Consider the following 16,057-nt stretch of genomic DNA (forward strand, 5'->3'; position numbering starts at 1 on the left):
TAAATTCACTGTGCTAAAGGAACACAGAGCTAAACCACAGTAAAGCAGTACTTTGAAACATTTACTTGACAGTTATTTAGACTGCTGAATGTAACAATATGCATATTACTCTGTGGAGTATTAACAACTTGACATAAATCACTGGTCTGAAGATTTTTTTTGACAATAGCTTCAATGATTCGATTCCAGAAGCATCTCTCATCATTTCTTACTGCGATGTTATATGTGTATCATATATTTAATCACCCACATATCACAATTTGCAAAAGTTATGATTTTCTCTGGCGTTATATTGATTACTGCCCAAACATTAGTATCTGAAGTGACATTCAAACCCACTTGTTCTGCCTGCCATAAGCCTGCTGTTCCTCTGCTAAGTCTTCTCTATCCTTATGTCACTCATTTCATATTACACAGCATGTAATGTTAATAATGACAACAGAACAAATACATGACCATTAACGTGCCATTAAAAAAAACACTGTTAGGTGTATGCTTATCCCTCCTTGTATTCAATCCATCACTCCAACTACTCTGTATGTGTGTGTGTTATCTATTAGGTTGATGGATGGTGTCTGCAGACTGAGTTGACTGTGATGATGGTTAATACTAACATGTTAACTTAATTCAATAGTCTATAATCTGTTGTGCAATGTACAATGTTTTAAAATCATCTGTAGGATTTTGTTGTTGAAACGTTCAGGTGACGGTGATGATGGATGAACTATTTATCTAATGTGAGATGTGAACTGTCCTTACTGTGACAAAGCATACTGCACACACTTTTGAAGATATATCACCATTCACAAATAGTTAACATACCTGCTGAGTCAGAAATAATCTTTTCAAAACATGCTCCACCCTTTGTCATTTCTAGAAAGCTGTACACACAATTAAATTGTGATTTGCAGTGAGGCCTAAAAAAGCAGCTAATCATTGTACCACTGTATAGAGATAGGCATTAATGATAAAAAATGTGTAAGGCACATACTTTACTGTTGTCATTTACTGTTTTGCAATAATGATCACATATGGTTAGGTAATGCCATCTGGACACCATCTATAAAAAAGTGAACAAGCTAGATTCAAACGCTGCTCCATCTGCACTCCAATCATGATCACACTGCTCTTACAGCAGTTGCCACAGGGAAAGCTTGGCTGCAGCTGTAATTTTTACACTCAGTACTATCCAGAGTGCTGTTGGCTGCACATCACTGCTTTGCCTGTTTGCATGAAGGAAGGCCAAACAATAGAAATATTACTATTTTTTCCATTTAAGCAAAGAACATGTTTTCTAGTCTCTTAACTCTGTGCAAATGGGGAAAGCAGTAGCAACAGTTCTTCATGTCATAAAAGTTATGACGCAACATTTCCAATATAAACTAATGTATAAACCGCATATTATCTGTCAGATATTTCTCACATAACATATATTCCCAACTAATTCTCAAGTTTAAGTTGTATTCATGAAATAGGAATCTTGTGTGTGCTAACACTTTGCATTGTTTGCGCAAATCAGTTTCTCAGATATGCACTATGTAAACAGGTGTCTGGCATGTCTTACTATGGTTATTCCCCAGTTATCCTCTATGTCATCAAAAGCCATTCTTAAACACAACAGAAGGAAAGGGGCTTGTTATTCACTAAAGACATACGTCCTCAGACTCGTGTGCCCTGCAGCAATGTACTAGCAAAGGCTATCTCAGTATCTGCAGCACCGGCACCCAGCACATCTGGAATGTAAACTGGCTATACTGTCTCCACTGGAAATATTGTGTCATAACTTTTATGACATGAAGAACTGTTGCTATTGCTTTCCCCAATTGCACAGAGTCAAGTACACTACAGAAATAAAGAGCACAACTGCATTGTTACATTTGTTATGGGTTTATACTGACACTATGCATTGGTCATCACTGATCAAAACACATTGATATTGTCTGAAAAATCTAGTACCATGGACATCAGTTCATCAGAATACAAACACACATACAGCAACACTTGCATTCCTGCTTTTTCCAAAGTGTGTGTGAGAATGAGTGTGCGTGTGTGTGTCTGTGTGAGTGTGTTATGTAAACAACATATTGAGAAACAGGTACCTGCATGTCTCAGTTCTGCAACATGCATTCATGGCAGCTTATTTCACCTAAGTTAACAAGATGACTATAAAGTATTTTTGCACATTGCAATCACAAAAGCAAATCTGAAGTCCCGACTTTGCACACAAGTCTCATAACAGTATATGTCATCTGTGACATTATGATAGTATCATCCTCTATAAAGACCACTATGGCAATGAAAACATCAGATTTTTGTGATGGTGTACATTTAAAGTACTGTGTTCTGCAGCTGGACTAACCATTTAGGTAGTGGTTTAAAATGCACAACAGTCAACTTGTGCGTGTGCTTGTATGTGTAGCAGTGTGTGTGCATAGTCAGAAGAGCATAAGTCTATGTCTTAATGACATCATTCAAGTCTCATTAAGACAAAGTTTTACACTGGCACATGACTTCACAGCAATTTCTTACAGCTCTCCCAACATCTTCTCATCAGACACTGATGATGTCATGTGCTATTAAGTTTTCTCTGACAATACAAAAGTCAGATCTGTACCTTGGCACTAACGTTAAGTACTGTGTTCTCTACCTTGTGTAACTAGGTAGGTAGGAATTTTGATCTCAGTGCAGTAAATGTGGGTGCATAGGTTCAGTTAGCTCTCATTCTGGAGACCATTTTACAGTAGCATGTGAAACACTCCTAACATATTCTTCTCAGCAGACCCTGATGATGTCTTCTGGTAGAAAGTCATCTCTGACAATATAGAAATGAGATTTTTTTCTGTGGTGCTAGCATTAAGCACTCTGCTCAATAGCTTGTGTAACTAGGTACGTAGGAGTTTTAATCTCGCTGCAGTCAATGTATGTGTGTGTGTTCAGTTAGCTCTCAATCAGAATTCTTAAGCAGAGTTGTTGAAGGGTAAAAGCATATCTCTCAGCTGTTCAGAATTTCACAAATGTCCATACTTTTGCCTCATATTTTTTTGTTCTGTTTCTCATAAATAGTTACATTACAATCACTCAATAATGACAAGACCTTTGAGTATTTGAATTCATATCCTTCAGAAAATGTGTGCCAATGCAAAAACTGTTATTCTAGCAACATTCTAAGTATTAGAAGAGCAATATTAAAAATGTGTCACTTATTTTTGACCTTTCAACCCCATCCATTACTTTTCTTCTTATCCAGAATTTCTGAGTAAAGTTGTTTAGAGGGGGCAAAAGTGTTTCTTTCAACTGTCTAAAATTTCGCAAATGGCCACATTTTTGTTTATTTTTTTTGTCTGTTTCTTGTAAATGTTTACTTTGTTGGCAAATCATAGTGTATTGTAATCAATTAATAATGACAAGACATTTGATTTTTAGACTTCATATCCTTCAGAAAATGCATCCCAATGCAGAAGCTGTTCTAGCAACTTTTATAGGTTCATAGATGGCTACTAAGCTATCTGATTAAGAGCCATTTTAAGCCTGATAAGCTTACTCCACATTTACCAAAATATTGCTGACTTGTGTCACACCTCAGGGAAATTTATGGTTATGATATAAGCGTGTACACATCAAGTGTTCACAGGATGCCCTTGTCCATTAGGTGCTTAAGTGCCAAACTAAGGATATACTTCTGATTTCCATCAGTTGTTCCTAGTCATATTTGAATAAGGTTAGAAATTAGATATAATTCACATGGATGGGAAGCCATAAAAGGGGCAATCTTTGAGTTTCCTACCTGTCCCTCTAACATGTCTTGTTTATGTCTCAGATAAGGTTTAAGTCCTTAGAAAGGGTATTATTGATGCTGTTTGTTTTGTGGATGTGCAAGAAATCCATCAGTGTGGGATCACAAAATGTCTTATAGACTAGGTATAGGTCACCACACAGCAGTCTATAGGAGACCAACTACAGGGATTGGGTTTGACACAGTCAGTACAACACTTGTTTTCTTTTTGTGAGAAACCTCTGTGGTCTCTAAAGCTATTGTTAATGCCTGGTCAGGTACATGGTAATGGGTGTGTTTTATTGGATGATTTGTCTCATGAGAGCTGAGTACAGTGGAACACTGTCCTCCTTGGACCTGGATGTCATGCCTTTTTATAAGATGTGCAACATAGAATGATTTTCTCACCACAGTTACTGTCAATGTGTTCCCAGAACACTGACTTCTGGGTCTACGTTTAGAGGTGTATTATCAAATCTAGTAATTACCAGGCGTAGCAGTCTTTCAAAATGGTATTATTATGCTTTTTTTATAAAAAGTAATAGTCCATGGTTCTGAAACCGGTTGCGTGTCTGTGTCATGTCCTCATGAATGGGGATTAGTGTCTTTATGGGATTCAGTGACCATGCCTAGTTTGCAGTTGTCTGCAGACTTAGTCAGCCAGAGCCCTTTGACATTTGTGTTGATGTCAGAGAAATAGATGCCACAAAGGAGAAGCCTCAGCAGCAATCCTTGTGGACTCTGCTATTGAGTTGTCTTTTGTTAGAGGGGCTCTATCTTAAATTCTTGTTTCTTATCAGTGAGCCAGCAGGCTATCCATCAGATGACATATGCACTTATGTCTAATTTTGTACGTTTGTCTAAATGCTCAAGTGGGGCGGTCACGAGTTAGCATTGCCGCCTCACAGCAAGAGGTTCTCCAGTTCGATCCTCTGCTGTGGTGCCATCTGTGTGGATTCTGCATGTCCTCCCTGTGGTCATGTGGATTTCCTCTAGGTGCTCTGGTTTCCTCTCAAAGACACGCTGTAGGTGGATTAGACAGTCTAAATTGGCGCTAGGTGTGAGTGTGTGCACGTACGTGTGCGCACGCGCGCGTGTGTGTGTGTGTGTGTGTGTGTGTGTGTGTGTGTGTGTGTGTGTGTGTGTGTGTGTGTGCATGTGTGTCTGCCTTCTGTGGAAGATTGGGTGCCAGGCTGGAAAATCAACACTTTAAAACTCCTCTGCCAATCATGAGCAGACAGGTGACCCGCTGTGGCGACCCCTAACCAGGAAAAGCCAGAAGAAGACGTCTAAATGCTCAAGAGAAGTATTGTGTCAAATCCCTTGGCCAGATCAAGGTAGGCAGTGTGCACTGTTCTGTCCTTGTTCATAGCTTTAATGATCTTCTCAAAGACATCCACCAGATTAAGTAGTCATGACCTGTCGGTGACAAAACCAAACTGGGTAAGGTCTAGGGTCTGTAGGTTCCCTATGTCACTGTTTATCAGATCCATGATAATTCATTTCAGTCTTGCATGTAAGACTAGTCAGATTTAGGGTTCTGTTGCTATCTGGGTCTGTGGAAGGTTCCCTTTGTGTCAAGGGATAACCATTGCAGTTCTTTATTTGTTTGAGACAAAGCCTGTCCAAAGACTAATGTCAAACAGAGAGAGTCTGGTGGGCTTGACATATCATGCATGCTATTTTGGATAAAAAAACATTATGAGTGCTTGATTTTGGTCCTACATCTCAACTCTACCTCCCGCCCATTATTTTTGGGTTTGTCCAGAATTTTTGAGCAAAGTTGTTGAGAGTGGCAAAAGTGTATGTCTCAAATGTTCATATTTCACATGGATATCCATATTTTTGCCTCATATTTTGCTGTATGAAATAAACATGCATATTATAATATACATATTTTCATTTGAAAAAATATATAATATCTATTTCATATGAAATAAACATTTTCACTTCTCTTTTTGCTGACACTGGAGAGGCCCCTAAACACTCTGAAGAATTTCACATTTGGGAACACAGGTGATGTGCAACTCCTCAATGTCCATGTGATCCTGAAAGCAATTTGCAAATACATAATTTCTCTGTGTGCCCTCATTCATTTCCTGAGAACTGCACAGAACAGTTGAAGGGGACTTGAGAACATCATACTTAGGGATAGAGATAGAGAGAGAGAGAGAGAGAGAGAGAGAGAGAAAGAGAAAGAGTGAGAACTGCATTCATGAAGGAAAAACGTTTTTTTTCTGCTCTGCACCATTCAGCAAAGTATGTGACAGTTGCTGTTTTACACACTCATATATTTTATACCCGTAATGCAGCTGGCAGATTTGTTTCTGTACTGTCATAGTCCATTGGAAAATAAACTGAGTGTCTTTGTGAAATGATATCTGAAGTGAAACCTGTGGTGCAACCTAGCATCAGTAGTATACAAAGTTTTCATGTCATTGATTTTGTGGAAGATGTTGCTGTTCTTGCTGTGTTGGGTTACTTGGAGTGTTACAATGCTAGTCTGCTGGAATTTGGGTGAAGTAGTTAATATGTAATATTAGTGTCATAATAAGTGTTTATTAATGTCAGGTTATAACTGTAATAACTGTCATTAAAGAGGAGACCAGATGTGATAAAATCAACTGTAGTGTCATGAAGGAGTTATGAACAAGTATCTGTTTGTCATGAAGAGTTATGCAGATGCTTGAATGAACTCTTTGTTTGTCAGATTATGTAATACATTTTAAACTTGCATGGTATTCAGGTTATTATTTAGATTGAAAAAATAGGCAGAAACAATCAGATCTGATGAACTACTGTGGTTAAGTACTAAAGCACTTATCTTTGTTTTATTACTTTTTTATTAAAGAAGTTAGTGTGTACACCTTCAGCCGATTGTTTCTGATATTTTTTCATTCGTTTATACATTTTTCGCTCTCATCCACATTTTTATATTTATTATTTAGATTATTTGTAATGAAGTAAGTCTTTAACATTACTGTTGTTTTCACTGCAAAAAAGGTCAGTCTGATGTCATTAGACAATAATTTAGCTGGTCTCTTAATGATTAAGTGTTCCTTGGTGTCAAAGTGATGATGTATGGGTCAGTTTGGACATTGGTTACTTTAGTTATTATGTTTGCATGTGCTGATGGGGCTATAATTTCCAGGGTAACTGATGGGGTCACCCTTATGAAGTAGCATCAGAGCAGCAACACAGCACACCTATGGTACAAAGCCTATTGTCTATACAGCACACCTGTGGCACAAAGCCTATTGTCTATACAGCACTCCTGTGGCGCAAAGCCTATTGTCTATACAGCACTCCTGTGGCACAAAGCCTATTGTTTATACAGCACACCTGTGGCACAAAGCCTATTGTCTATACAGCACACATGTAGGATAAAGCCTATTGTCTATACAACACACCTATGGGACAAAACCCATTATCTATACAGCACACCTGTGCAACAAAGCCCATTGTCTATACAGCACACCTGTGGCACAAAGCCAATTGTCTATACAGCACACCTGTGGTACAAAGCCTATTGTCTATACAGCACACCTGTGGCACAAAGCCTATTGTCTATATAGCACACCTGTGGCACAAAGCCTATTGTTATGCTCATTTTAAAGAGGTTAAGGAGTGGCTCTGTCAATGTTTGATGAGTGTTGCTTATTAGGCATTCAGGTATTTTGCCATGACCCATGGAAGATGTGTTTTTCTTCTGAAGACAATGTTTAGAACATATTATTTGATCTTCAGTGTTTGGTGTCCTTCTGGGATATGCAGGCTTTGGAATAGTTATCTCTGGGGTGAAGTTGACACTAAATTTGTTTGCCAGTTTTTCAGTATCCACTGGACTGGAACAGGTAGAAGTATTTTTGTATAAGCTCTATGCAGTATGGACTATTATTCCTTATTTTCCCGACAAATAAATATGGATTTTCAGTTATCTTTAGCTTCGGTTGCTAGACTGAGTTTGTGTGATTCCTTTGTTTTTCTAATATTTTTTTTTAGTCAGATGCTTGATGTTTTTCTTGATTTGAGGATCTTTAGTTTTACTGCAGACATTAAGAAATTTCTTTCTGTTATTGCATAGTTTATTAATGCTTATGGATCGCCATGCTGATTTGCTTTTATCTTTTGTTTAGATTTAGTTGTGATTGGCACATTAATACATTTGTGCAAATGTGGGTAGATTTTGTGAGCATAAGTCTTTGCAGCAGTGACATTTTGGAGACCTCATCATAGAATTATAGGAGATTTGTACATTTAAATTCTTTGAATTTGGTGAAGTCCATTCAGCCTGAAGGAGACTGGGTCAAAGCTTTAAAGGGTTTGGAGCCACATGCAATGATTAGCAGTACGCTTATGTGCACATGGTGCTGTTTATAGCAAGTTATCATAAAAGGTCAAGTCACCAGTGTAATGCTGTAAAAAGTAAATATGTAAAGAGTATGTTTGATCTGAAATACACTCTGCCTTTAGACTTGTGTCATAAACCATTCAAGTGCGGCATATAATCCTGAGCTTTGGTGCAGGCTGAGGAGGAGCACTGAAATTCTTAGGACTTGTCCAGTGATCAGTGAGCACCATAAGCTCATTAGCATCAATATTGCCACAGTATCCACAGATGTGACATGGCAGCTTGATATGCTATAACAGAATGCTGTTTTGCTTCAGTTGAAAGTCTATAATAATGACTCCTTTTTATTGAAACATTTGTATTTTGATGAAATATATAGACATGACTTTAAAAGCATGCTGGGACATTTGTTAAATGGCAAAGAAAATAATATGCTGATATAACCACCAAGAAGGGTTATTTCTTTCTAAATTCAAAAAATGTTAGTTTTATCAAGAGGTATCAGAATTTTAAGCTGCGTGTTGTTGGTTAGACACGGTTGGAACTTTGGTTCAGTTCTAGGCTGAGTTGTCTTCTGTGTTTTTATTTAAGTGTAGCACAAAAGTATGTTTAGTGAAAGGTGCTCAACATGTTTTTGACAAATAAAAATATCCAAAGTGCTTTACTGAAATCTTTGATCAGGACTGTCTCTTATTGGGGTTTAACAGTTAACTGCTGACTGACCTCTGCAATTTTGCAACAGTGGCAATTGGTGGCCTTGTGTTCGTAAAACACTTATGTTTATGCAATGTGTTTTATTTAGCTCATGTATATAATTTATGAAATGTATAACAGTTAAAACAGATGCAATGGTAGGATAACGCACACATATAATTTGGACTGCAAGATATTTTGTTTAAATCACCATTGTATTTTTCAGCAATCCCATTATGAATACAACTGCAAGGAACTACCTAAGTGGAAGTATGAAAATAAAATTGAGCCAAGCAAGAAAGGTGACTGCAAAAAAGCAAAAAGGTGATCTACATAAGCACTTAAGGAGAGCTACCATGAAGATATCTGAAGTGGAGGACCAGGAAAATGCAAGTGCTTTTGGAAAATAAAATGATTTGAAAGAACCGATGAAACTGACAAAAAGTGACCAACAACCAAAAGAAGCTGATGGTATTTATTTATGTATTTATTTGATTGCATTCATTTACTGGGAAGGTCCATCTGAGAACAAAAAATGTTCATTTTCAGCAGAAGCTAGAGGAGAAAATCTCCAAAACAAAGATATAAATACACTTTTGATAGATCAAAAGAAAAACAGTGAACAAACATTACTTGCAAAGTATTTCAAAATAAACAGTTAAACATTTTTTCAAAGGATATCATATTAAGGAAATGCATGTTTTCAAGATATTGTCAGCAAAATCAAAAATGCTCTATTAATACGCTTGTAAAAATACTGTAAAAATACACTTATAACATAAAACCAAAAAAAGTTATACAACCACAAAGATCCAGTTGCTCAGGATAAAAGCTTTACCCAACACAAGATAAAATCCAAAAAGCAAGAAAAGTGGAGTAGAAATACACAACGGCTCCAGGTTAAAACAGAAAACTATAATTGTACATTGTTTTTCATCAGATCATCTTGGAACTCGATATGATTTGGTTATGTTAACAGCAAAATTAAGTTTTATACAAAAAAAGATAAGAAACCTGTACTTTCTTTGTTTACTTATGTTCTTTCAGCAGCCAGTATCATGAGCCACTCCTGGTTTCCATCAACATGCATTTTCCAAGCAATAAGTATGAAGCTCTAATTTCTTGGATTACTGACTGACTGCAATTCTCAGTGATTAACAGAAAATAATAATTAAAAAAAAAAACTGACAAAGGACATGTTTGTTTTTCACAGAGTCACATGAAAATCAAAATATTAGCCCACTTGACTTGAAACAAAATAAAATAGCATCAGTGATTTCTTTCTTTTCATTAAAACAGTACTGTCTTCCACAGACCCTTCGGGAACAGGCTATCTTTAAAAGTCCTAGACTGTAGGCCTCAGCCAGGCTCCAGTCATAGCTCTATATTCCAGATGATTCTTCGAGTTATAATCCGCATGTGATCTCCAGTTGGGATCCCACACTTCACAAGCTCTAGCTCATCCTTTCTGAACCTGCAGTTGGGGAATGAACTTCCTGTTTCTAGTTCACCAAATACTTCCTGTTATACTACATTAATTGGTAATCAGCACTGGCTAATATAAAGTAATTGCTTATCTACTGTGACAGTGTTCCTCTGCTTCCTACTGTATCACACATTTTAAAAACTCATTACCCATTTACAAGAACCAACATGTTGTTATTATCTACTAGGGATTTTGGACTCAGAAAGAATTGATATAGGCCCTTGAAAGTCTATCATCATTAGCTAGCCTGCACCTGTGTTCACTGCATATTGAAGAGGATAAAAGGATAATGTCCTGCAATACAATTGCATTTAAGATGGTCTTGAATAAATGGATCAGATTTTCCAAGTAGCTCTATAATTCCAAGAAAGTTTCCATTATGTGAACCTCTTAACTGACCATCTTTGCCACAAAATACAAGATTATACTCAGATAAAAGCTGAACTACAGCAATTTGGTTCTCAAAACCTTGATGACATCTCTTTCATTCTTTCTTGATTTATAAGGTTTTCTTGAAATATGTCAACAGCCTGGTCAGCACAGAGTCTCAGCTGAAGTTCACAATAATTCAGCATAGCCACTAACTGAAATTTTGACTTTTCAAGATCTGGTAGGCTAGTGTGCACATTGGGCCAGCTGTTATATCCAGTACTTGTCAGATAACTTTTTATGTAATTTATAAAGAGACAACAATAAAGACAAAATATCTTATCCACTTACATGAAGTATAATAACCAGGGCATGGAATAATTTCTCCATTTGGCACTTTTCTTTTGCATGATATGAGACTGACATGCTGCTATTGCTAACAAACAACAGGAAACAGGTAAAGACAGTTTGCATTCCTGCTGAGAGGCTCAATCAGACAAAAAAGAGCAAACATGGCAGGCTAGGTTGCATCCTCCTTGATTCCACATGATGGTAGCACATATCTACTAACTTCTATATGGTATGGTTTATCCTTGTGAATTCACAAATCATGAAGTAAGCAAGTTTCCTTAGTCAGGAGAGAATATTTTTTTCAGAAATGTAGGTGTCCTGTCATATACGTTTGAAATAATAAAGTTCACAGGGGGAAAAGCACTCAGAGACAAACTATATGACATTTTATTTATTAACCCAGTAACTGCTGACTATTTTATAGAACCTGTAATACCAACTGTTTTTTTGGTGTTTTTTTCTTGAGGGCTACAATGGACTACTTCTCTCTAGTGGTTTGACATATTTTCATAAAAGAATTGCACAAGGGCATTTACTTGTCAGCTTCCTTAGGCTGCTGTTCTAGCCGGAAGTGTAGCTGGGGGGGGGGGGGGATGAGAGGGGCAACAGCCCTGACTGCAAAGCGTTGGGGGGCATAATCATCTGATTCCAGTCACTCATTAATGTAATACCACCTTTTAAAACAGTTTTCTATAGTTTAAAAGTTTTTTTTATTTTTTTTGCTAGAACCTGAGTGCTGAAACATTCATTGCAGGCAGTGTTTAAACTGCAGCAACTGTTTGCTGAAGTACTCGATGCAGGCAGGTATAAACTGTTGTAAATGTTTGCTAAATTTATAGCAAACAGTTTGCTGAAGTTTTAAAAAAAAAATTTTTTATTGTGAAATATGTTAAAGGGGGGTTGGGGGCTAGGCAGAAACAGGACCTCAATGGCTGGGGCTGGAGGGTGTGTGTGTCATTCATCCGGCCATGTGGTTGGTTTGCTAATAGAAGGGATGTTCTTTTTTTGTTTTTATTTTTGCTGGGGGGAGTGCATAGATCTAACTTGAACCAGCTACACCTCTGCTTCTGGTTTCAAATGCAATAGAACACCTACATTTTCAATTTTAGCGATAAGATATTATATTCACTTTTATATGTTTCATGCAATAGTACTTACCATAATTATGATTATATACAAATTCAGAAAGCTGGGTTAATAGAATAGCACACAAATGCATTGCAGACCTACAAAACATAGGCAGACTATACCACAATGCTAAACAGACATGAATAAAGAAGGGTTATGTTCCATATCTCGCAACTGTACACATTTTAACAGAGTGTCCCGACTTTGCCTCATATGTTTGGTCTATTTTTCATAAAATTGTGGTTTTCTGGCAAATTAGTGGAAAATCATTGAGGGTAGAACTCAGAAAGTAATTGCAGACATCTAAGTCTCTGACTTCATACCCTTCAGAAAATTTATGTTAATGCAAAACCTGTTACTCTATCAACTTTCTAGGCTTGAAAGAGCAATATTTAAAACTTGTCCCTAGTTTTGGGCCTTTCCCCCTTTATTTACAGCTTTATCCAGATTTCTTGCTCTAAGAGGTTGAAAGGGATGGTATGTACTGTGAACAAACAGAGATTTACTTCAGGAAGTCCGACAAGACATGTAGAAGACATCATAAATGAAGCAGAGTAATGTAGATGAGAATTTATTTTGAAGGACAGGGCAGCAGTCTAGAAGCTTATGAGAATAATAATAAGAAACAATGCAGGTAGCACAAGCTGCCACCTGTATTGGAAGGATGCCATTGCATGCTTCTGTGGAGAAACAGCATAGGAGGTTATAAGGAGCTGAGAATGGGTCCACAGCAAGCTGCACACATTACTGTTTCATTAAAAAGGGAATGCAACAGAAGAACTACAGCAAGCAGAGAAACACAGAGTATGATCACTTTGATCACTTTAAGGTAAAGCAGGGCAGAAGTAAATATAAGGTATGTTCTGATTTTTGTTTTTGTGAAGAAAGGACCCCATTTTATTCATAAACAGAGAGATGGGAAAATGGATGGGTTAAAAGGAATAATGGAGAAGGAACGGAGGGGTGAAGGCTGGCAACAAAGGAACACAGACACACATAGAAGGCCATAGACAAACATAGTGTTCTTTGTCTTTAAGAAGTAGTGGTGTCTGGGTGTTGAAGATGGTTAGTTGGTGTGCGGTTATGTTTGGAGATGTAGGTAAGTGTGTAGTAGTTAAAGATTCAGGGTAGGGATGTGTGTTTGTTATGCTTTTGAATGTTGCAGATGTAGTTTAGGGTAGGTGGGTGAGTGTGTGTGTGTGTGTGTGTGTGTGTGTGTGTGTGTGTGTGTGTGTGTGTGTGTGTGTGTGTGTGTGTGTGTGTGTGTGTGTGTGTGTGTGTGTAGGTGTTGAGTGTGGTGACTGTTTTACGTGTGGTGTGTGTGTAATTGGAGTGTAGGGCTCATAGAGGTAGGTGTGTTGATGTTTTTGTGTTAGTGCGACCTCGGATTTGGCATATAAGTAGGGTGCGTGGGGTGCAGCCCCACTTGGGAGGTGCAGGAAGGTTTGCCCCTTGCTTGAATGAAGAAATTATTTCATGCCCCTGGTTATTATACTTTATGTCAGTGGATAAGATATTTTGTCTTTATTGTTGTCTCTTTATAAATTACATAAAAAGTTACCTGATAAGTACTGGATATAACAGCTGGCCCAATGTGCACACCAGTCTAGCAGAGCATGAAAAGTCAAAAGTTCAGTTAGTGGCTATGCTGAATTATTGTGAACTTCAGCTGAGACTCTGTGCTGACCAGGCTGTTGACAGATTTCAAGAAAACCTTATAAATCAAGAAAGAATGAAAGAGATGTCATCAAGGTTTTGAGAACCAAATTGCTGTAGTTCAGCTTTTATCTGAGTATAATCTTGTATTTTGTGGCAAAGATGGTCAGTTAAGAGGTTCACATAATGGAAACTTTCTTGGAATTATAGAGCTACTTGGAAAATTTGATCCATTTATTCAAGACCATCTTAGACAACGTTTTAATAAGGAAATGCATGATCACTACTTTGCCAAATTTACTCAGACTTAATTCAGAACTATCATGGGAGATGCAGTGAAAAATAACATTCAGTGAATAAGAGTTGCAACATATGTTGCTGTAATTTTTGATTGCAATCTAGATGTCAGTAATCGAGAACAAATGTCCATCACAATTAGATGCATCTTTGGTGGCACATTACCTGATACACCAGCCAATGTGTATGAAGAGTTTATCACATGTTCAGATGTGGAGAGCACCACTGGAGAAACTTTGTATAATGTGCTTAACAGGAACTAGAAAACTTAGGGTTATACTTAAATAATATCTGAGATCAAGGCTTTGACATTGGAGCTAACATGAAAGGAAAGGAATCTGGTGTAAAGGCTCCACCCTTGCAAGACATTCCAAGAGCACTTTTTACACCACGTGCTTGTCAAAACTAAAAGCCAATACTAGGAGATTTGACAAAAATCTGTCCTGGTGCACTGGCATCTTTACATGTTTTTTTCAGCACCAATGAAGAGATGGTCAGTTTTCCAAAAGCATGTGGGGGGTCTTTCTGTAAAGCTTCTCTGTGGAGTGAAACCAAGTGGAAATGTTGAATATAAAGTATAAAGGCTGTAACGTATCAGGTCAGCAATTTCTACAATACTGTTATTGAAATAGCAGAAACTTCAGAAGATGCTGGGATAAGAAGTGAAGCTGAATCATTATCTTACTGAATGAAAGATTGTATGTTTGTTGTTTCATTGGTATTCTGGAATGACTTGCTGTTTCAAGTAAATTTTGTCAGCAAAGAAGTACAAATAACTACAGCAGATCTTAACACAGCCCATTTCTTAGTTGAAAGTCTCTTACAATGGCTCAGTAATTATAGAGACTGGCTTTGAACAAGTCTTAGCTGGCATAAATGAAATTGCAGATGATTAGAAGGTAGACCCAGAATTCAAAGCAAAATGACTGAGAAAGAGAAAAAGACACAGCAGCCATGAGTCTCCTGATGATCCCATTACTGACCCCAAGTGTTTTTCTGGAGTAGAATACTTTAACCAAGTGCTTGACAAGGCTATACAGTCTTTGAAGCCACAGTTTTAAAAGTTGAAAAACATGCAAAGTTGTTTAGCTTTTTAATTAAATTTCAACAACTTCCAAAGATGAGTTACAAAAACATGCCGCAGACTTGGAAATGAAACTGCACTAATGTAAAGTACATTCATGTACATTTTGCAGACTTAAATGGTCATGTGCTTTACAAATCCATGAATTCCTGAATATGAATGACAGTTCTACTGCTTTCTAAATTTTATATTGCTCTGCATATATTTCTAAACATATCAGGTACAGTGGCATCAGGTTAAAGGAACTTTTACTAAACTTAATTTGATAAAATCATAGCTGAGGCCAATTATGCTCCAAAACAGACTTAACAGCCTTTCAATATTATCTGTGGAATGTGAGGAAGTAAAAAAAAAACAAATACATTTTGATAGAATTTGAAAAGAATTTGCAGAAAGGAAAGCCAGGAAAACTTCTTTGTAAATAGGCGGGCCACCAAAATTAATTTGTCCATCTTCATACATTGGAAAGGCTTAGAATTCTTTACCTCAAATGACAGAGCTACTGCAGAGCCACTGCATTTCCATTTGTATTGATGTACAGACATTTTAAACAAAAACAATCACAGTGGTACACAGAAGGCACCCCAGCTGAGAATTGAGTTGGAGAACCTCTTGCTGTGAGGTGACAATGCCACCTGATAAGGAGTGCAACAAACTGCATCCCCCCACATATATTTCAATTTCTTATCTCAAGAATCAAGAAAAAGTTAAAATGTAATAGTGGACAAAGGACTAAAATCAGTGACAGTCGTCTTTATATAGTTAGAAACTTAGTAGAATAATAGACTAATGTGTGTGTGTGTGTGTGTGTGTGTGTGTGTGTGTGTGTGTGTGTGTGTGTGTATGTGTGCGCGCCTGTGTCCCTGTGTG

The sequence above is a fragment of the Protopterus annectens genome, chromosome 2.part2, assembly GCF_019279795.1.
Source record: "Protopterus annectens isolate FY-2018-M chromosome 2.part2, PAN1.0, whole genome shotgun sequence".
Lineage (NCBI taxonomy): Eukaryota > Metazoa > Chordata > Ceratodontiformes > Protopteridae > Protopterus > Protopterus annectens.